Source organism: Schistocerca serialis, chromosome 2, assembly GCF_023864345.2.
Source record: "Schistocerca serialis cubense isolate TAMUIC-IGC-003099 chromosome 2, iqSchSeri2.2, whole genome shotgun sequence".
Classification (NCBI taxonomy): Eukaryota; Metazoa; Arthropoda; class Insecta; order Orthoptera; family Acrididae; genus Schistocerca; species Schistocerca serialis.
Window position 1 is genome coordinate 976,811,952 of NC_064639.1, and position 23,751 is coordinate 976,835,702.

The 23,751-nt window shown below is 41.8% G+C and overlaps 1 protein-coding gene across 1 annotated transcript in view; it reads right to left on the bottom strand.

The window, feature by feature from the left end:
- Positions 1-23,751, bottom strand: part of LOC126458388 (protein bric-a-brac 2-like) — a 419,174-nt gene that overhangs the window by 18,731 nt on the left and 376,692 nt on the right. The window lies entirely within an intron of this gene.

Here is a 23,751-nt window from a genome sequence, read left to right on the forward strand (position 1 = left end):
GGGATGTAAATTTTCCATTTAACCACTTTTAGAATTTATTGTACACTTGTAATGATAATCCTGACTTCGCATGATAATCCTGACTTCGCATGCACATTGAGTAATAAACTTCTGTGGAGAAGTAACACACTTTTCCAACACAAGAGCTCATGAAGCAGGACTTGTAACTGTACATGGTCTTTGTAATATCACAAATTGTTCCATATGTTTCAAACTAATCAATGATGCCTTTGGGTGCACTGGAGGTTCTGTTTCAAACTACCACCTCCAGTGACACTGCACTTCAACGGCATTATCAAACTTGATAAATCACTTCAGAATGCATTTTTGCTCCTCAGACATTGTGTTCAAGCCATTTTGTTTTCTCATTATTGTGATGAAAGTACTGACATCCACTGTGTGAAAGACCATACTACAACATACTCGTAATTCAAATTGACTGACAATATCAGTATTCTGATAGTCTGACAAAGAGCATATACATTTTTTGGCAGACTCTGTACACAGCTATGAGAACTGGGTGGGACTGGAGAATGCTCAGTTTGCAGTAATGGACCTGCCTTATGGACAGAAAAGTCATCATAATTGTGATTTTCAGTGGCTACACTGATGTACTGAAAGGAACCATATCTAGTAACAGTTTTGAATCCAGTTTAGGTGTCTGTATTTGTGGAAAGATAAAGGCATTGCTCTCAGCAGGGGACAGCATCTTCCAAGATGGTGTTAACCGCCACTCACAATCTACCCAAAACTAGACTGATGAGAATGAGAATCAGTAAGTCATTACACCTGACCTAATGAGTTTGAATATTATTCAGCCATTGTGGTTGTGCTGAAAAGACAACAAAAAATATATATTTAAAAAAAATCAAGAGTTTGTTCCCTCCATCCAGCACCTCACAAGGTACTGGCATGGTTTCTTTGTGAAGATACATAAAAATCCTGTTGCCCACCTTTCAAGATTTATATGCATTGGTCCTCAGGAGGATTCAGACTGTTAGTTTCATTTTCCACGCAGCATTTGTGCAATACATAATAACGATGTGGAATGAGTCATTTTACTTTGACATCATAGATTAATTTGTAAGTATGTTTTTCTTTAAGTTACTTCAATTTTTTATTCAAAACATACAGATTTGACTACGTAATTCCTACCCACCATCTTCCATACATTAAAACAACAGAAATTCTTCTACAAAATAGGAGTTGTCAAGGAGAAACTTTTTCAGTTTGTTTTCATATTTTAGTTTTGCTGTCTGTGAGACATTTTATATCACTGGGTAAGTGACAAAAGTTTTTGTTGCAGGATTCTGCACCCCTTTTTGTGCTACAGACTATCTTAATGTGAAGTAACAAATGCAATTTTTCTTCTGGTATTGTAATTACTTACATCATTGTTCCTTTTGAAAGAGGATTGTTTACAACAAGCTTCACAAGGGAATAAATAGCAGTAGTCAAAATGCTGAACTCCTTAGTCCGATGTCTACAAGTTGTCATGGGTGACCACTATATATTATTCTCACAGCCTATTTTTGGGCAATGAACACTTTCTTTCTTAAAGATGAGTTACCCCAGAACATTTTTTAGAAGACAAACTTAGTGCTTCACTCCTAAACAAACACAACATTTCAGCTGTTCAGAAAAAATAATGAAAGCTGATAAAATGCAAATATATGAGACAGGCTGGCCATGTACTGACTTACTGCCTTACAGTGGAATTCAGAGTTATGGCAACAAGGAAGCTGCAGCAGAGGAGGAACACCAGACATGGGCAAACAGAACAGAGATTGGAGATAAAACAGCTAAAAAAGCCAAAGGGTGGAGGGCAGCAGTAAATATGTGCACCTGAGTTGGTGAGGAAATTGGAAGTTAGTGTCACCAGGGTAGGGTGCATCAACAGAATTCCTCTATCTATAAATGAGTCAGAGGCGTGCAACTGAAAGACCTATTTCTGCCACTCAGGAGCCTCAACTGTTCATTTTCTGACTCATACCAATCAAAAGTACAGCTCTCTCCTGCTTCAGCATGTAGACACAGTTAATTGCTTTTTGTAGCCACAACTTTCCTTTCACAGCTTCTGTTGATCCCCACTTAATTTCTTATAGTAAGGTAAGTTCTGGCACACACACACACACACACAAACACACACAGACACACACACACACACACACACACACACACACACACACACACACACACACACACACACACACCTGTGTCCTATGTACAGGGTGTTTCAAAAATGACCGGTATATTTGAAACGGCAATAAAAACTAAACGAGCAGCGATAGAAATACACCGTTTGTTGCAATATGCTTGGGACAACAGTACATTTTCAGGCAGACAAACTTTCGAAATTACAGTAGTTACAATTTTCAACAACAGATGGCGCTGCGGTCTGGGAAACTCTATAGTACGATATTTTCCACATATCCACCATGCGTAGCAATAATATGGCGTAGTCTCTGAATGAAATTACCCGAAACCTTTGACAACGTGTCTGGTGGAATGGCTTCACATGCAGATGAGATGTACTGCTTCAGCTGTTCAATTGTTTCTGGATTCTGGCGGTACACCTGGTCTTTCAAGTGTCCCCACAGAAAGAAGTCACAGGGGTTCATGTCTGGCGAATAGGGAGGCCAATCCACGCCGCCTCCTGTATGTTTCGGATAGCCCAAAGCAATCACACGATCATTGAAATATTCATTCAGGAAATTAAAGTCGTCGGCCGTGCGATGTGGCCGGGCACCATCTTGCATAAACCACGAGATGTTCGCAGTGTCGTCTAAGGCAGTTTGTACCGCCACAAATTCACGAAGAATGTCCAGATAGCGCGATGCAGTAATCGTTTCGGATCTGAAAAATGGGCCAATGATTCCTTTGGAAGAAATGGCGGCCCAGACCAGTACTTTTTGAGGATGCAGGGACGATGGGACTGCAACATGGGGCTTTTCATTTCCCCATATGCGCCAGTTCTGTTTATTGACGAAGCCGTCCAGGTAAAAATAAGCTTCGTCAGTAAACCAAATGCTGCCCACATGCATATCGCCGTCATCAATCCTGTGCACTATATCGTTAGCGAATGTCTCTCGTGCAGCAATGGTAGCGGTGCTGAGGGGTTGCCGCGTTTGAATCTTGTATGGATAGAGGTGTAAACTCTGGCGCATGAGACGATACATGGACGTTGGCGTCATTTGGACCGCAGCTGCAACACGGCGAACGGAAACCCGAGGCCGCTGTTGGATCACCTGCTGCACTAGCTGCGCATTGCCCTCTGTGGTTGCCGTACGCGGTCGCCCTACCTTTCCAACACGTTCATCCGTCACGTTCCCAGTCCGTTGAAATTTTTCAAACAGATCCTTTATTGTATCGCTTTTCGGTCCTTTGGTTACATTAAACCTCCATTGAAAACTTCGTCTTGTTGCAACAACACTGTGTTCTAGGCGGTGGAATTCCAACACCAGAAAAATCCTCTGTTCTAAGGAATAAACCATGTTGTCTACAGCACACTTGCACGTTGTGAACAGCACACGCTTACAGCAGAAAGACGACGTACAGAATGGCGCACCCACAGACTGTGTTGTCTTCTATATCTTTCACATCACTTGCAGCACCATCTGTTGTTGAAAATTGTAACTACTGTAATTTCGAAAGTTTGTCCGCCTGAAAATGTACTGTTGTCCCAAGCATATTGCAACAAACGGTGTATTTCTATCGCTGCTCGTTTAGTTTTTATTGCCGTTTCAAATATACCGGTCATTTTTGAAACACCCTGTATGTATGAGTGCATGAGTGTGTGTGGCTGTGGACAACTCAGTGCTTCTACTATTTGGTGGGTGGTCACCTTTCCTCACACATTATTCACTTCTTTTGTGATTCCCAAGGATAAGCATGCTCTAGACTTTAGTCTCTGTTTCGAAATTCCAAATTTTAGTTGTCACTTCCAATAGTGAACTTTCATGTTTCAAGAACAACTCAGACTTTGGCCAATTGAATATCACAATTCATAGTTGGGAAAACAGAATATTATAACTATACATTCCATTGAGATGTCACAAAAAGGAAAGAAGAAAAAATGGGACTTAAGATATTTAACCTAGAGTATGTCACTGCTAATAAATATTTTAAAATTGGTTCTTTCTCTGTAGTCTGTTTCCTGTTTTTCACTTAGTTTATTATAACGGAATTTTTAATTAAAATATGAGATTAACCACTGCTGCCAAAATTTCAGGCAGTTGTTGATAAAATGAGCTCCCCTTTTTCTGATCTTTTTTTGTCTTTGAATACCATACATTAATTGTAAGTTTAACACCATTTATGGAGAATGGGTAACAGAAACCATATATTTGACAACAGAGTAGCTGTATTCTATCCATTCTCCAGTACGAAAAAAAATCTGAGAGTGATGTAGAAGTGTGTAAATAATGAGCAATTGGGGAATCTTTCTGATAAGTAGGTTTTTAGTTAACTCACAACATCCATGACTTAATTCCCACAACCATCAAAATGTGCTATATACGTATATGCTGCAATACGCTCTTTGTTTTGTCTTCATGACACTGACATGGAATTACAGAAAAGCTAAGCTGAGAAAGACCTTCATATTTCTCAGCTGTGGTTCAGTCTTGTAATATGGTACATTATGTTTTATGGAACAACCTCATTAATTTGAATCATTTAAATATTTTTGTGAGAATGTGAGTGTGATCTACTGATTGTCACTATAATTCCAGTTTTTAACTCTCTTTGCCAGTCATTCATCTGATGAATATCAGCTAGTTTCTTATGCTCATAACTGGAAGACCTGACCTAAACATGTCGCTCCTCTCCCATACATTTCTCCATGGTGGTTGCCGACCTGATACAGCAGAAGACATAAGATTTCCCACAATAACATACCTGCTGGATCTACACTGTGAAATCAATCACATCAATTTCTTGTATGTGTAGTTCTTCATTACCCATTATACAAATTTTCAAAGGCTAAATTAACATCATTGTTTCTGACTGAGCTTTCTTCCAAATGGAAGTTAGAATACGTGTGCTAGATGAACTATGTTGCTGCTCTTCATGTTTGTTTGATTGACTAGAATCTTCTTAACATTGACTCATTAACTTACTGTGCTATACACATTATGTTTATGTTCACTGATTTCATCCACAGATCTGACAACACAGTCTGACACTAAGGATGTTGGACAAAATATGTTAATATTTACAAGGGTAGACTGAGGTTCACAGTACATTAAAACGTGTTTATATAAGGTTTGTTGCATTGAATAGTTCATGTGCTACACTTAATCATAAACAGCACATTTACTGTTCTAGATATTCTTTTCCCCTATGAACCATGGACCTTGCTGTCGGTGGGGTGGCTTGCACATCTCAGTGATACAGATAGCCATACCGTAAGTACAACCACAGTGGATGGGTGTCTGTTAAGAAGACAGAAAAACAAGTGGTTCCTGAAGAGAGCCAGCAGCCTTTTCAGTAGATGCAGTGGCAACAGTCTGGATGATTGGCCTTATAACATCAACCAAAATGGCTAGTTGTGCTGGTACTGTGAATGGCTGAAAGCAAGGGGAAACTATGGAAATAATTTTTCCTGAGGGCATGAAGGTCTACTCTATGGTTAAATGATGATGGCCTCCTCTTGGGCAAAATATTCTGGAGGTAAAATAGACCCCAGTCGGATCTCCAGGCGAGGACTGCTCAGGAGGATGTCATCATCAGAAGAAACAAAATTGGTGTTCCTTGGATCAGAGAGTGGAATTTAGATCCATTAATTGGGTAGGTAGGTTAGAAAATTTAAAAAGGCAAATTGATACTTTGAAGTTAGATATAGTGGGAATTAGTGAAGTTCGGTGGCAGGAAGAATAGTACTTCTGGTCAGATGAATACATGGTTATAAATACAAAATCAAATACGGGTAATGCAGGGGTGGGTTTAATTATGAATTCAAAAATAGGAATGCAGGTAAGCTACTATGAACAGCATAGTGAATGCATAGACAAGATAGACCCAAAGCCCAGGCCTACCATAGTAATACAATTTTACATGCCAACTACCTCTGCAGATGATGAAGAGATTGAAGAAATGTGTGATGAGATAAAAGAAATTATTCAGATAGTTAAATGAAATGAAAGTTTAATTGTGATGGGTGGCTGGAACTTGACAGTGGGAAATGAAACAGAAGGAAAAATAGTAGATGAATATGGACACAGGAAAGGGAATGAAACCATTGTTAAGACTTGGTTTAGGAATTATAAAAGAAGGATGTATACAAGGAGGAGACATGGAGGCACTAGAATGTTTCAGACTGATTATATAATGGTAAGACAGAGATTTAGGTTCCAGTTTTTTAACTGTGAGACACTTACAGGGGCAGAGGTTGACTCTGACCACAATTTATTGGTAATGAGCTGTAGATTAAAACTTCAGATATTGGAAAAAAGGTAGGAAATTAAGGAGATGGGACCCAGATAAGTTGAAAGAACCAGAGGTTGTTGAGAGTTTCAGAGGGAGCAACAGACAACAATTGACTAGAACAGAGGACAGGAATACAGTAGAAGACAAATGGATAGCTTCAAGAGATGAATTAGTGAAGGCAGCAGAGGATCAGCAAGTAAAATGACAAGGCCATGTGGAAATCCTTGAATAACACAAGAGACATTGAATTTAATTGACGAAAGGAGAAAATACAAAACTCTGTAAATGAAGTAGGCAAAATGGAATACAAATGTCTAAAAAATGTGATTGACAGAAAGTGCAAAACAGGTATGCAGGAGTGGCTAGAGCATAAATGTAAAGACTTACTTGGGAAAAGACAGGTACCACCTACAGGAAAATTAAAGAGATCTTTGGAGAAAAGAGAAACACCCGAATGAACAACAAGAGGTCAGACAGAAAACCAGTTGTAAGCAAAGAAGGAAAAGCTGGAAGGTAGAAGGAGTATATAGAGGGTCTGTACAAGGCAGACAAACTAGAAGGCAAGATTATAGAAAGGGCAGTGAATGTAGGAGAAGATAAGAAGGGAGTTATGATACTGCGGGAAGATTTTTTAACAATGAAAACAATCAATTACTGACAAAATTATTTAATTGGATAGATAAAAAATCTACTCACTAAGCAGCAGCAGAAAACACACATACAAGATTGTTGTAATTGGCAAGCTTTCAGAGCCAGTGGCTCCTTCTTCACGCCGAAAGGTTGAAGGGGAAGAAAGAGGGATGAAAGAAAAGGACTGAAGAGGTCTAGGAAAAGGGGGTAGATTATGGGAAAGTCACCCAGAACCGTGGGTCAGGGGAGACTTACTTACGGGATGACAAGAAAAGACTTAATTGTGGGGACTGCATCAGACGAGATTTGAAAAACTCAGAGCTTAAAGGTGGAGGATACGAGTAATATGCAGACAGAGATTACTGCTTAAATACCATGCATGAGTTAATAAGAGTGAAAGGCTAAGTTGATTGTACATAACAGAGGTGAGAGGTGGGAGGGGGGGGGGGGGTAGTGAAAAACAGACATGAAAGACAATGAAACGTGTAGAAAACTAAAACAGAGTGAAGCAAAGAGTAGTTGCACTGAAGAAATGCTGAGAATTAATAAATTTACATAAATTAAGGCCAGGTGGGTGGTGAGAACCAAGGACATGTTGTAGTACTAGTTCCCACCTGTAAAGGAACTGGTGTCTGGGGGAAGAATCCAGATGGCACGTGTGGTGAAATAGGCACCGAGGTCACGAATGTCATGTCGTAGAGCATGCCCTGCAACAGGATATTGCAAGTTGGCAGTATACACCCTCTGCCTATGCCCATTCATCCTAATTAATAATTTGGACCATCCCTGCTGCGAGACTTGCACTATGCACCCTCCTACCACCACCTATAACAGCCCTGTAACTGGCAAAATATAAACTATCAAAGGGAGAGCCACCTGTGAAAGAACACATGTCATATACCAGCCGTTATGTAAAAACTGTTCGACCTTCTACATCGGCATGACTACAAAATGACATTCATGACCTCGGTGCTTGTTTCACCTCACACGCCAAGTAGATTCTTCCCCCAGACACCAGCTTCTCCAAACTCTGTAGGTGGAAACTAGCACTACACCATGTCCTTGGTTCTTGCCATCCACCTAGCCTTAATGTATGTTAATTTATTCCAGCTCAGCATTTCTTCACTGTAATTACTCTTTGCTTCACTCCGTGTTAGTTTCCTACTTCTTTCATTGTCTTTTGTGTCCATTTTTCGCTGCCCCCCTCCCACCTCTGTTATGTACAATGAATTTAGCTTTTGACGCTTATTAACTCTTGCATGATGTTTAAGCAGTAGTCTCTGTCTGCATATTATCCTGACTTCCCCCTTTAAGCTCTCAGGTTATCATATCTCATCTGATGCAGTCCCCAACAATCAGTCTTTCCTTCTCAGCCCATACAGTAAGTCTCCCATGACCCATGGTTCTGGGTGACTTTTCCGAAATCTACCCCCTTTTCCTAGACCTCTCCAGTCCTTTTCCTTAATACCTCTTCCTTCCCCTTCAACTCTTCTGCCTGAAAAAGGAGCCACTGGCTCTGAAAGCTTGCCAATTACAACCATATTTTATGTGTGTGTTCTACCGCCATTTGGTGAGTAGATTTTTTATCTATCCAATTAAATAATTGTGTGAAGAATTTGATAGAGCTGTGAAAGATCTATGTCAAAACAAGGTCCGAGGAGTAGATGATATTCTATCAGAACTACTGATAGCCTTAGGAGAGTCAGCCACGTCAAAACTCTTCCATCTGGAATGCAAGATGTATGAGACAGGTAAAATACCCTCAGACTTTAACAAGAATATGATGATTTCAATTCCAAAAAAAAGCAGTTGTTGACAGGTGCATAAATTACTGAACTATCAGTTTAATAAGGCATGATCACAAATTACTAACACTGATTCTTTGCAGAAGAATAGAAAAAACTGGCAGAAGCCAACCTCAGGGAAGATCAGTTTGGATTCCGTATAAATGTAGGATCACGCAAGGCAATACTGACCCTGCTACTTATCAAAGAAATAGATTAAGGAAAGGCAATCCTATGTTTATAGCTTTTGTAGACTTAACAAAAGCTTTTGACAATATATATATATATACTAAGATGGTATCTGTTCTTTCAGACATGTCCGAAAGAACAGATACCATCTTAGTATATATATATAGTTAAGGCTCACCGGCCACTTGAGCATCTTCTTCTTCTGTGCGAATGCACAGACAGTGCCCGAACTCTTACTGGAATCAGCAATGCACCGCGAGTAATGAGTAAAATGGGTAGGGGCACTACGAATGTAGTGCGGGACAATACGTTGACAATGTGGGTTTCGCGGGAGGCATGCCAGAGATGAATCCCTGCAGTTGTGCTATCCTCTGTGTCCACAGTGGCTCAGATGGATAGAGCGTCTGCCATGTAAGCAGGAGATCCCGGGTTCGAGTCCCGGTCAGGGCACACATTTTCATCTGTCCCCGTTGACATATGTCAACACCTGTAAGCAGCTAAGGGTGTTCATTTCATTGCTTATGACAATGTTGAATGGAATACTCTCTTTCAAATTCTAAAGGTAGCAGACATAAAATACAGGAAGCGAAAGGCTGCTTACAACTTGTACAGCAACTGGATGCCAGTTATAAGAGTCGAGGGACTTGAAAGGGAAGCAGTGCTTGAGAACGGAATGAGATAGAGTTGTAGCCTATCTCTGATGCTATTCACTCCTCATATTGAGCAAGCAGTAAAGGAAACCACAGAAAAATTCGGAGTACAAAGTGATGTTCAGGGAAAGGAAATAAAAACTTTGATGTTTGCCAATGACATTGTAATTCTGTCAAAGACAGCAAGGGACTTGGAAGAGCAGTTGAACAGAGTGGACAGTGTCTTGAAAGAAGGTTATAAGATGGACATTGACAAAAGCAAGATAAAGATAATGGAATATAGTCAAATTAACTCAGGTGATGCTGATGAAATTAGATTAGGAAATGAAACACTGAAAGTAGTAGATGAGTTTTCCTATTTGGGGCAAAATAACTGTCAATGGCCAAAGTTGAGAGGATATATAATGTAGATTAGTAATGGCAAAAAAATTGTTTCTGAAGAAGAGAAACAAAATTTGTTAACATTGAGTATAGATTTAAGAGTTAGTAAGTCTTTTCTGAAAGTATTTGTCTGGAGTTTAGCCATCATGTATGGAAGTGAAACATTGTCGATAAACAGTTTAGACAAAAAGAGAATAGCAGCTTTCAAAATATGGTGCTACAGAAGAATGTTGAAGATTAGATGGGTAGATCATGTAGCTAATGAGGAGGTACTGAACTCAATTGGGGAGACAAGAAATCTGCGGCAGAACTTGACCAAAAGAAAGGATCAGCTGATAGGACGCATTCTGAGGCATCAAGGGATCACCCATTTAGTATTGGAGGGAAGCATGGGGGATGAAAATCATAGAGCAAGACCAGGAGATGAATACAGTAAGCAGATTCTGAAGGATGTAGGTTGCAATAGTTATTAGGAGATGAAAAGGCATGTATAGGACAGAGTAGCATGGAGAGCTGTATCAAACCAGTCATAGGACAGAAGGCTGCATCAACAGGTATTCTTTTACAGAATAAACCAATGACTCAGCAAAGAGGGCTTCTTGAGTTTATAAATCTGTGTATTACCCTCAACAGGTTTTTACTTATGATGAGCTTACTGAACAGTTAACGCCCATATAGAATGCTCCCTTTTGACAAAGTTGTGAACTAGTATCTAACTCATTTAGGTTTGAATTTGTTCTAGTATAATGTTAGTAGTTTCGCTGTTTTTCTTTATTCTGCAGTTGTTTGATACTATGTGGTTTTCAGAAGAATTTTACAGTTTCAAGAATTTTCATGCAAGGATCTCCAGCCTTCTGAAAATAGGTTTGCTAGAGTCCTTGATTTTGATTCCATTAATGATTGTCACAATGTTCTTCTGCATTCTAAAAATAATTAGGGCAGTTGTAAAATTACCCCAGAATGTCACACCATATCTTAGCTGGGCCTGTATTTGTGCAGAGTATGCACCGTTGACTGTTTCCTGACCCGTGCATGCTTGCAGAACACACAAAACACAGCAGCCAGTATTTATTTTACTAGCTCAGTGTGTTTATCTTGTTTCAGATTATCTAGCTCCCACAGACAAGGGATATGTATTCAGTGTTTTTTTATTTGGTTGCTCATCGACTATTATAGGTGGTTTGGATGGGTTTATGTTTTGTGTGGTGTGGAAATTGATGAATACTATCTTTTTGCTGTTTATAGTCTATTTTTACGGCTCAGTTCCAGTGTTATTCTGCTTTCTATATTGCTGTCCCCTTTGAAGGGTACAGCTGTGTCATCTACAGCTATAATGTTTTTGTAATCATTTATATTCATGCTTGGGTCATTTACATACAGGAGGAATAGCAGAGGTTTCAGTACTGAGACCTCATTATGGAAAGGGTCTTCAAGAACATAGTGTAAGTAAAGGTATAAATTGTTTCTGTACAATATGTTCGTAATAGCAATCATTAATATGTTGATTTCTATTTGAGTTTGAAAAGGTTGCCACTGGCCATGTCATAAATGACAAAGAAGTTATTACTTTGGGAAGAAGGTTTCTGATTTCCCAGTTATAGCACATAATTTCTGTTTACTTACTCCTGCTTGCTCCATATTTATATATAGTGTATTGCTGTTTGTCCTGAGGCAACAGTAATCCACATGGTATAGCATGAAGGCCTCTAAAAGTCACACTTACAATTTATCACTTTAGTAACATGAATTTTCAATCCCCGAGTCTCCAGTTATGGCACATAATTTCTTTTTACTTACTCCTGCTTCCTCCATATTTATATATAGTACACTGCTATTTGTCCTGCGACAACAGTAATTCACATGGAATAGGATGAAGGCCTCCAAATGTCACACTTGCAATTTGTCGCTTTAGTAACATGAATTTTCAATCCCTGAGTCTACATGATCATATAATTTCAATATAATGGAAGGAAACATTCCACGTGGGAAAAATTTATATATAAAAACAAAGATGAGGTGACTTACCGAACAAAAGCGCTGGCAGGTCGATAGACACACAAACAAACACAAACATACACACAAAATTCAAGCTTTCGCAACAAACTGTTGCCTCATCAGGAAAGAGGGAAGGAGAGGGGAAGACGAAAGGAAGTGGGTTTTATGGGAGAGGGTAAGGAGTCATTCCAATCCCGGGAGCGGAAAGACTTACCTTAGGGGGAAAAAAGGACAGGTATACACTCGTACACACGCACATATCCATCCACACATACAGACACAAGCAGACATATTTAAAGACAAAGAGTTTGGGCAGAGATGTCAGTCGAGGCAGAAGTGTAGAGGCAAAGAAGTTGTTGAACGACAGGTGAGGTATGAGTGGCGGCAACTTGAAATTAGCGGAGATTGAGGCCTGGCGGATGACGAGAAGAGAGGATATACTGAAGGGCAAGTTCCCATCTCCGGAGTTCGGATAGGTTGGTGTTGGTGGGAAGTATCCAGATAACCCGGACGGTGTAACACTGTGCCAAGATGTGCTGGCTGTGCACCAAGGCATGTTTAGCCACAGGGTGATCCTCATTACCAACAAACACTGTCTGCCTGTGTCCATTCATGCGAATGGACAGTTTGTTGCTGGTCATTCCCACATAGAATGCATCACAGTGTAGGCAGGTCAGTTGGTAAATCACGTGGGTGCTTTCACACGTGGCTCTGCCTCTGATCGTGTACACTTTCCGGGTTACAGGACTGGAGTAGGTGGTGGTGGGAGGGTGCATGGGACAGGTTTTGCATCGGGGGCGGTTACAAGGATAGGAGCCAGAGGGTAGGGAAGGTGGTTTGGGGATTTCATAGGGATGAACTAACAGGTTACGAAGGTTAGGTGGACGGCGGAAAGACACTCTTGGCGGAGTGGGGAGGATTTCATGAAGGATGGATCTCATTTCAGGGCAGGATTTGAGGAAGTCGTATCCCTGCTGGAGAGCCACATTCAGAGTCTGGTCCAGTCCCGGAAAGTACCCTGTCACAAGTGGGGCACTTTTGTGGTTCTTCTGTGGGGGATTCTGGGTTTGAGGGGACGAGGAAGTGGCTCTGGTTATTTGCTTCTGTACCAGGTCGGGAGGGTAGTTGCGGGATGCGAAAGCTGTTTTCAGGTTGTTGGTGTAATGATTCAGGGATTCCGGACTGGAGCAGATTCGTTTGCCACGAAGACCTAGGCTGTAGGGAAGGGACCGTTTGATGTGGAATGGGTGGCAGCTGTCATAATGGAGGTACTGTTGCTTGTTGGTGGGTTTGATGTGGACGGACGTGTGAAGTTGGCCATTGGACAGGTGGAGGTCAACGTCAAGGAAAGTGGCATGGGATTTGGAGTAGGACCAGGTGAAACTGATGGAACCAAAGGAGTTGAGGTTGGAGAGGAAATTCAAGAGTTCTTCTTCACTGTGAGTCCAGATCATGAAGATGTCATCAATAAATCTGTACCAAACTTTGGGTTGGCAGACTTGGGTAACCAAGAAGGCTTCCTCTAAGCGACCCATGAATAGGTTGGCGTACGAGGGGGCCATCCTGGTGCCCATGGCTGTTCCCTTTAATTGTTGGTATGTCTGGCCCTCAAAAGTGAAGAAGTTGTGGGTCAGGATGAAGCTGGCTAAGGTGATGAGGAAAGAGGTTTTAGGTAGGGTGGCAGGTGATCAGCGTGAAAGGAAATGCTCCATCGCAGCGAGGCCCTGGACGTGCGGAATATTCCACACGTCCAGGGCCTCGCTGCGATGGAGCATTTCCTTTCACACTGATCACCTGCCACCCTACCTAAAACCTCTTTCCTCATCACCTTAGCCAGCTTCATCCTGACCCACAACTTCTTCACTTTTGAGGGCCAGACATACCAACAATTAAAGGGAACAGCCATGGGCACCAGGATGGCCCCCTCGTACGCCAACCTATTCATGGGTCGCTTAGAGGAAGCCTTCTTGGTTACCCAAGTCTGCCAACCCAAAGTTTGGTACAGATTTATTGATGACATCTTCATGATCTGGACTCACAGTGAAGAAGAACTCTTGAATTTCCTCTCCAACCTCAACTCCTTTGGTTCCATCAGTTTCACCTGGTCCTACTCCAAATCCCATGCCACTTTCCTTGACGTTGACCTCCACCTGTCCAATGGCCAACTTCACACGTCCGTCCACATCAAACCCACCAACAAGCAACAGTACCTCCATTATAACAGCTGCCACCCATTCCACATCAAACGGTCCCTTCCCTTCAGCCTAGGTCTTCGTGGCAAACGAATCTGCTCCAGTCCGGAATCCCTGAATCATTACACCAACAACCTGAAAACAGCTTTCGCATCCCGCAACTACCCTCCCAACCTGGTACAGAAGCAAATAACCAGAGCCACTTCCTCGTCCCCTCAAACCCAGAATCCCCCACAGAAGAACCACAAAAGTGCCCCACTTGTGACAGGGTACTTTCCGGGACTGGACCAGACTCTGAACGTGGCTCTCCAGCAGGGATACGACTTCCTCAAATCCTGCCCTGAAATGAGATCCATCCTTCATGAAATCCTCCCCACTCCGCCAAGAGTGTCTTTCCGCCATCCACCTAACCTTCGTAACCTGTTAGTTCATCCCTATGAAATCCCCAAACCACCTTCCCTACCCTCTGGCTCCTATCCTTGTAACCGCCCCCGATGCAAAACCTGTCCCATGCACCCTCCCACCACCACCTACTCCAGTCCTGTAACCCGGAAGGTGTACACGATCAGAGGCAGAGCCACGTGTGAAAGCACCCACGTGATTTACCAACTGACCTGCCTACACTGTGATGCATTCTATGTGGGAATGACCAGCAACAAACTGTCCATTCGCATGAATGGACACAGGCAGACAGTGTTTGTTGGTAATGAGGATCACCCTGTGGCTAAACATGCCTTGGTGCACAGCCAGCACATCTTGGCACAGTGTTACACCGTCCGGGTTATCTGGATACTTCCCACCAACACCAACCTATCCGAACTCCGGAGATGGGAACTTGCCCTTCAGTATATCCTCTCTTCTCGTCATCCGCCAGGCCTCAATCTCCGCTAATTTCAAGTTGCCGCCACTCATACCTCACCTGTCGTTCAACAACTTCTTTGCCTCTACACTTCTGCCTCGACTGACATCTCTGCCCAAACTCTTTGTCTTTAAATATGTCTGCTTGTGTCTGTATGTGTGGATGGATATGTGCGTGTGCACGAGTGTATACCTGTCCTTTTTTCCCCCTAAGGTAAGTCTTTCCGCTCCCGGGATTGGAATGACTCCTTACCCTCTCCCATAAAACCCACTTCCTTTCGTCTTCCCCTCTCCTTCCCTCTTTCCTGATGAGGCAACAGTTTGTTGCGAAAGCTTGAATTTTGTGTGTATGTTTGTGTTTGTTTGTGTGTCTATCGACCTGCCAGCGCTTTTGTTCGGTAAGTCACCTCATCTTTGTTTTTATATGATCGTATAATTTATAATGTTCTTTTCAGTTTTCAGAATTTCCAGACTTGTTTCCTTATGTCTGCAAATAGTTTATTAAAGATATTTATACCAGATTATGGTACTCAAGTCTATACCTACAACAGCAAAATTTACATGAAAATAATCAGGCATTATTCCCAATTAGTTTCCTTAAATGATACGTTATGTCTTCTCTTTGCAACTGAAGTGATTTTTTTAGTACCGTATAAGCATACTCAAGTCTCCAGTTCACATTACTTACAGTTATGACTATCACATCATTTCAAATTCCCTCACTTGTTATTTAGAGACATTTGAATGGCATGTTTTGTTTTCACTGTGCTCAACAAAACCCAGCAGCGGCAACTATTACAGCTCAAATATGACATTATATTTAATAAAAATAACGCATTTTATGTAAGCTATAAGATGAACATGTACTAAATAATAAAGGCTTATATGAGATGAAATATTATTACCACTCACAAAAATTGGAACGATTTGGGGTGAACTGTTGGGAAAATGGAATGACATTTGATGGGAAACTACAAAATTTAAAAAAAAAATCCAGCATTTCTTCCAAGTTAAAGATACAATAAAAATAAAATATGTTTTGTAGTGCAAGCTCTTCTTTTTGATGCTGTTTTAATAGCTTGTGTGTCAGTTTGGTACTTATTTTTATTAAGCAGCTTCATTGTTAGGCCTCTTGTAACTTGGTGAAGTCCATTCCTGACCATTCAATTAAAGAAAAATGTGAGATGTTGATTAGGAACTGAATGTTGGGCCTGTGTATTAGTAGCCATCACATGATAGACACCAAACCATGGATGAGATAGGAGACAGCAAAAGTGGTGAAAGCACATGAGAGTAATTAAAAAAGGGAGAAGTCATATAAAACACTGAGCTGGAGATAATGTTATGTAACTGAAATTGAGCAAAAAATTGAAATGGAGCAAAAACCCTGTGGGCCCATCAGTAACGAACAGTCCCAATGTTATACTCTGCCACTGGCATTATTTAATGCAGTATGGAGGGGCGTGGGGTCAGCACACTGCTCTCTTGGCTGTTGTCAGTTTTCATGATCTGGAGCTGCTGCTACTCTGTCAAGGTTCAGTGCACCCCGTTCCAGTCCTCCCACTGAAGAAAAATCCCTTGCAGTACCAGGGATTGAACTCAGGTCCTTTGCATAGCAGTCAACTGTGGAGGCAGACATAAAATTTTATATACATACTAATAATCAGGAACTGAAACTCGTGACACAGGCATAAGAAAAAAATAAGAGACAAACGGGAGATGTAGTGTCGAATTTGCAGGGGGTAGGAAGGGGACTGGCAATAAAAGAAAGAAAGAGTATGTGGGGATGAGAAAAATTAAAAAGATTAGAAGTGAAAAGGCAAGAAAGCTAGAATAAAAAGTGATAGTTGCAGTAACAACAAATTGCGCTGCTATGACAATATTCAAATTATAAGTGATAATTTACTACAGTCACAGTTTAAAATTAAGTCCAGAGAACATAAGTGATTTCAACCTATTGGAGCCATCTTCTAATCTTTAACCCCCTGCCCCGCGCAGAAGCACAAGAGCGCGCACACACACACACACACACACACACACACACACACACACACACACACACACACAGAAAGAACTGTAGTAACTTGCTGTTTGATTATATATATATGTAGATGTTCGAGGCATGTTGGAATATAAAATTATATGAAGATTGACTGGTTATAGATTATAAGGCCACAAAGAATTATTTGTTACGAATCGCTGTCTCAGTGCTGAAATACTGAACAGGAAAATGTCCAGAATGGTATCCATCTAGATGTTAATCTAAGAACTTTAGGAAACAAGTGGTATGGAATGGAGATACGCACATAAGCTTAAAAGTAACTGGTGTGCATTACAAATAATGGTGACCTTTTTGAGTTGTTTAAAGAATGACATGCTTAATTTTAAAAACATATATTCTAGGTAATATGAAATCTAAAAGTTGAAACATTTTTAAAAAATAGAACATTTTTACAGCTGATAAAATTTGTTTATTTAGAATATGTTTCACAACTACATAACCTATGTAAATAAAGAATTTTCATTTCAGTTTACATTAAAAGGTACTTATAATTCAACCACTGTATTATGTGAAGGCCTTATTTAAATGTAGTAACATAACAAAATGGCCCAGATGGTCCTGTGACATGGAGGGGGTTGCAGTACTGCTAAAGAAACTAAGTGTAGTCTTCAGTTGTCATGAAGACACTGGAGAGGTGCTGTCCACACATGAATATTGACTTACATAAAAGAAAAGTAAGGAAGGCTAGGTTTGCTGTATTTTTGTTGACATGGTCAACAGGGATAGAACACAAGCTGAGAATGGAGGATAGTGAAATAAATCTGCTGAGTTCTTTTCAAAGGCAACAGAAACACAACAGCATTTCAATTCAGCTATTCAGGGAAATCTTGGAAAAAATGTAAATCTACATGGCTGAATAGTGATTTGAACCTCATTTCATTAAAATATGAGTGCAAGGCCTCAACCAAAGCACTACCTCACTTTTTGTTAGCATCAGCTGTCCAGCATACTGTGGGCACTGCAGGACAGGGATTCAATCTCATATTTTATGTGTTGGATGGCACATGGAACTGACAGCAACAAGCTAAAATTATCATCAGGTTGCACCACACAATACCAATAAATTTCTAGTTCTTCAAGTGGATTCAAAAACCATCATTTACATGTCTAAAAATGTTAGGAAAGGCATAGATTGCTACTCACCATAAAGATGACGCACTGAGTTGCTGGCACGCATAATGAAGAGACTGTTATACGTTATAGCTTTTGGCCAAAGCCTTCTTCAGAAAAGAAAATGCATACACATTCACACAAGCAAGCACACTTCATGCTTACACGACCGCTACCGCTGGTGGCTCTGACTGAAATGTGACTGTCAAGTGAACGGCAATCTGGAATGGCATGCGGAAGGAGGAGGGATAGTATGGTATGGGTGGGGGGGAGTAGAGCACTGTCTGGTGGTGGGTGCAGGGACTATGTCACGGCCCGACAATACCTCCAGGCATAGCATCAGGAGGTGGGGGAAAAAACAGGGAGCGGAAAAGGAGAGGAGCATGGAAGGGGAAAGAATGCATGGGTACATTGGCAGAGGGTGGCACACAATGACGATGAGGGATGTGAATTGGGAGGAGGTGATAGGATGGGGGGGGGGGGACAGAATCTGTTTGGTGTAGGGTATGGGGACAGTATGTCACCGTAAGTTGAGAAGGGGACAATTTTGGGAGTGAAGAATGTGTTGTAAGGATAACTCCGAACTCCGCAGTTCAGAAAAACTGTTGTAGAGGGGAGGATCCAAATGGCCTGGGTTGTGAAGCAGCCATTGAAATCAAGCATGTTGTGTCACAGGGTGGTCTACTCTTCTCTTGGCCACAGTTTGTCAGCAGCTGTTCTTCCTGGTGGACAGCTGGTTGGCAGTTATACCAATATAAAAAGCTGTGCAGTGGTTGCAGCAGAGTTGGTACACAACATGGCTGTGTTCACAGGTGGCCTGGCCTTTGATGGAGTAAGATAATCTTGTGATAAGACTGGAATAGGAACTGCTTGGTGAGTGGATTGGGTAGGTCTTGCACCTGGGCGGTCCACAGGGATATAATCCTTCTGGTAAGGGGTTGGGACTGTGAATGGCATGGGGATGGACTAGTACGCTGTGGAGGTTGGGTGTGCAATGGAACCCCACTTTAGGAGGGGTGGGAAGGATCATGTGTAAGATGTCCCTAATTTCAGGGCATGATGATGCATAATCAAAGCCCTGACAGAGAGTGTGGTTCAGTTGTTCCAGTCTGAGGTCATACTGCATGACAAAGGGGGCACTCTTTTGTAGCTGGCTCTTTGGGGGTGGTGGGAGGATTGGGGGTGTATGGGGACATGCCATGTGAAACCTGCTTTTGGATTAGGTCTGAGGGGGGTAGTGCCTGTCTGTGAAGGAATAGGTGAGACTTTCAGCTCACTGGGAAAGGGAGTTCTTGTCACTGCAAATATGCTGTCCCTGGGTGGCCAGGATGTATAAAGGGCGCTGATGACCTCGATGTTGAGCGCCCATAAACCCCAACACACACACACACAGGATGTATAAGAGGGATTTTTTGGCATGGAAGACATGGCAGCTGTAAAAATACATGGACTGTTGGTGATTGGTGGGTTTAATTTGGACAGAGGTGTGGATGGAGCTGTCAGAGAGGAGAAAGTTAACATCCAGAAAGGTGGGACACTGTGTTGAGGAGGACCAGATGATGCAGATGGGAGAGAAGGTGTTGTGGTTGTGAAGGAATGAGGATAGAGTGTCTTGGCCCTGAGTCCAGATCATGAAGATATCATCAATGAACCTGAATCACATCAGGGGTTTGGGAGGCTATGGAGATTTCCTCTAGATGGCCTGTAAACAGGTCAGCATAGGAGGGTGCCATCTGTTAGAATGAAGTTGGTTAGAGGTATGAGGAATGGGGTAGTAGGTTTGGAATCTGAAGGATGTTGGGAAAGATAGTGTTCAGTTGTGGAAAGACCATGGATATGAGTAACACTGGTGTATTGGGAAGTGATATCAACAACAACCAGCAGGGAACCAGAAGGTAAATGGATGGGGATGGTGGAGAGTTGGTGATGGAACTGGTTGGTATATTTGATGTGGGAGGATAGATGATGGTCAACTGGTTGGAGGTGTTGGTCAATGAGGGCCCAAACCCTTTTTATGGGGGCACAATAACAAGCTGTAATGGCACAGCCAGGATTGTTGGGTTTGTGAATTTTGGGGAGCATGCAGAATGTTGGTGGGTAGGGTATCATGGGAATGAGGAGGGAAATGGATTCAAGGGAGAGGTTCTGGGAAGGGCCTAAGCCTTTAAGCAGGAACTGAAGGTTGTGTTGAAGTTCTGGGATGGGATCACTCTGGCAGCATTTATACACACATCAAAAAATGTTTTCCAACACCCCAGTTCCTGGAACTCCTGAAGATACGACATTGACTGTGGATATTGTATCACAGACACAGACCCTTTGACTGTTCGGAGATGTCACTACACCCGCCCAAGATGTAAATAACCATGCATGAGCAGCACCTATTAGACGGAGGGGGTCTGACAGCCGATCAGTTCCAGTTATTCCACCAGGAAGGAGGTACAGGTTCGTGTTGTCTGTAGTTCAACCATGCCTAGATGGTCAATACCACAGTTCAATCACATCCACATTGTTACTTTGTGCCAGGAAGGGCTCTCAACAAGGGAAGTGTCCAGGCATCTCAGAGTGAACCAAAGCGACGTTGTTCGGACATGGAGGAGACACAGAGAGATAGGAACTGCCAATGACATGCCTTGCTCAGGCCGCCCAAGGGCCACTACTGCAGTGGATGACTGCTACCTGTGGACTATGGATTGGAGGAATCCTGACAGCAACGCCACAATGTTGAATAATGTTTTCTTGCAACCACAAGACATTGTGTTACGGCTCAAACTGTGGGCAATAGGCTGCATGATGCGCAACTACAATCCCGGTGTCCATGGCGAGGTCCATCTTTGCATTGCAACCATGACACCATGCAGCGCAGCCTGACAACATGCCGAATGGAATCATGTTCTCTTTCACCAATTAGTGTCACATATGCCTTCAACCAGACAATCGTCGGATATGTGTTTGGAGGCAACCAGGTCAGGATGAACGCCTTAGACACACTGTCCAGCGAGTGTAGCAAGGTGGAGGTTCCCTGCTGTTTTGGGTTGGCATTATGTGGGGCCGACGTACATTGCTGGTGATAATGGAATGTGCCACAATGGCTGCATGATACGTGAATGCCATCCTCCAACCGATAGTGCAACCATATCGGCAGGATATTGGCGAGGCATTCATCTTCATGGATGACAATTCGTACCACCATCGGGCACATCTTGTGAATGTGCTTCCTTCAGGATAATGGCACCACTCGACTGGAGTGGTCAGCATGTTCTCCAGACATGAACCCTAGCAAACATGCCTGGGACAGATTGAAAAGGGCTATTTATGGACGACGTGACCCACCAAGTACTCTGAGGGATCTACGCCAAATCGCCATTGAGGATTGGGACAATCTGGACCAACAGTGCCTTGATGAAATTGTGGATAGTATGCCATGACAAACACAGGCATGCATCAATGCAAGAGGTCATGATACTGAGTATTAGAGGTACTGGTGTGTACAGCCTCTGAAGTTCTCACTGTACAGTGGTACAACATGCAATGTGTGGTTTTCATGAGCAATAAAAAGTGCAGATATGATGTTTATTTTGATCTCTATTCCAATTTTCTGTACAGGTTCCAGAACTCTTGGAACTGAGATGATGCAAACTTTTTTGACCAGTGTAGGTTGACAAGTCAGACATTTGGCAGAGGCAGTCTGCCAGGTAGTCACTACGACTCATCATGACACAGGTGCAGCCTTTGCTTGGATAACTTATGGAGGTGATGTCTGGAATGCTCTTTGAGGTGCTGGAGAGCAAAGCACTCAATTTCAGAGATGTGACGTATGTAGTACGCATTGCACAGTAGCAGCATCTTGCAGAGGGAGCAGAGGTGGCTCTGAGATGCCTGTACCATGGAAATGTGTTTCTGCAGTATCAGGTTTGTGAGGGGCAGGTTCAAATGGCTCTGAACACTATGGGACTTGACATCTGAGGTCATCAGTCCCCTAGAGCTCAGTACTACTTAAACCTAATGAACCTAAAGACATCACACACATCTATGCCCTCTGAGGGGCAGGGACTGGTGAAATTTGAAAAGTTGGAAGTCATTGTGAACGGAGGAGTGGGTTCCAGAGAAAGGAATTTTTATGACTAGGCTGTTGGGAGGGGGGATTCAATGGTTTAGGCAGTATTTAACAAACAGAACGTGGGACTGGTTTTTAGCCAGGGAAAGGAATACTTTTTTGAACTGGTGCAGAAAGATGGAGTGGTGGTCCATTGTGGCAGTGATGGCGTTAGGGAAGTGGGAAATGATGTAGGAAATGGACAAATGAAGGTGTTGGGTGGTTGTGAGGGGAGCCTAATAACAGAAATATACTCGTAAAAATAGACAGAGGTGTGTAAAAACATGCACAAATGCGTAAAAAAAAAAAAAAAAATGCACAAATACTTCTTTTATGCATCCTGCATGCAACTTTGAAATTCTGAGCAATATTACCAATAAAGAATTTAAATGTATATAGAAGTGTACACTGGGGGCTGTTTCATTGCTTCTTAATTGAATATACCCTTTAAAGCATATCTCAAAGATCCTTCCCGTGTGCTCCACTTCAAACCTCATTATATTTTGCCATTTGTAATTTTGTAGATACAAGAGTGGACCAATTTTGTTTTAATCATACTAATGACAGTCATTTGTGTATAACAGCAAATACCTTACAGTTCACAGCTACATACTACCCCTACCTACACTCTTGTTTGTAGGTATGAAATACTTTCTTGGAAACCAAGTGTACAAAATATGGCTCCAATATTAAAACTAAAGGAAGGGCCCATAAGAATAGTAACTAAAAGTAATAACTGGGATCACTGTAAAAATATGTTTAAAGGGTTGGGTATTCCATTTACCTTGCACTACTTCTGATACACAAAATGTTCAAGCAACTTACGGACATGTCTTTGACAACTGCCGTTATTTCATCAAGTGCACAACCCTGTTGTTTTCAAGGGACAAATGCCATTCCCTGCCTCAAAAAGATGGGGTCTGTATTTGGCAAAACATTGGTGGTTGTCGAAGACATCACTCAGCTGCATTTTTTATTTTATTTTTATTTACACGTCAAGTTCTGTAGGACCAAATTGAGGAGCAAATCTCCAAGGTCATGGAACGTGTCAGTACATGAAATTACAATATATGTGTAATAACAGATAAAAATAAAATGTTTATAAACCCAAAAAAAGTCAATCCATAAGTTTAAGTAAATGCAATCAACAATACAACAAGAATCAGCTTAAGTTTTCAACGAACTCCTCGACAGAATAGATGGAGTGACCCATGAGGAAACTCTTCAGTTTTGATTTGATTGCACGTAGATTACTGTTAAGATTTTTGAATCTCGGTGGTAGCTTATTGAAAATTGATGCAGCAGTATACTGCACACATTTCTGCACAAGAGTTAAGGAATTCCGACCCAAATACAGGTTTGATTTCCACTGAGT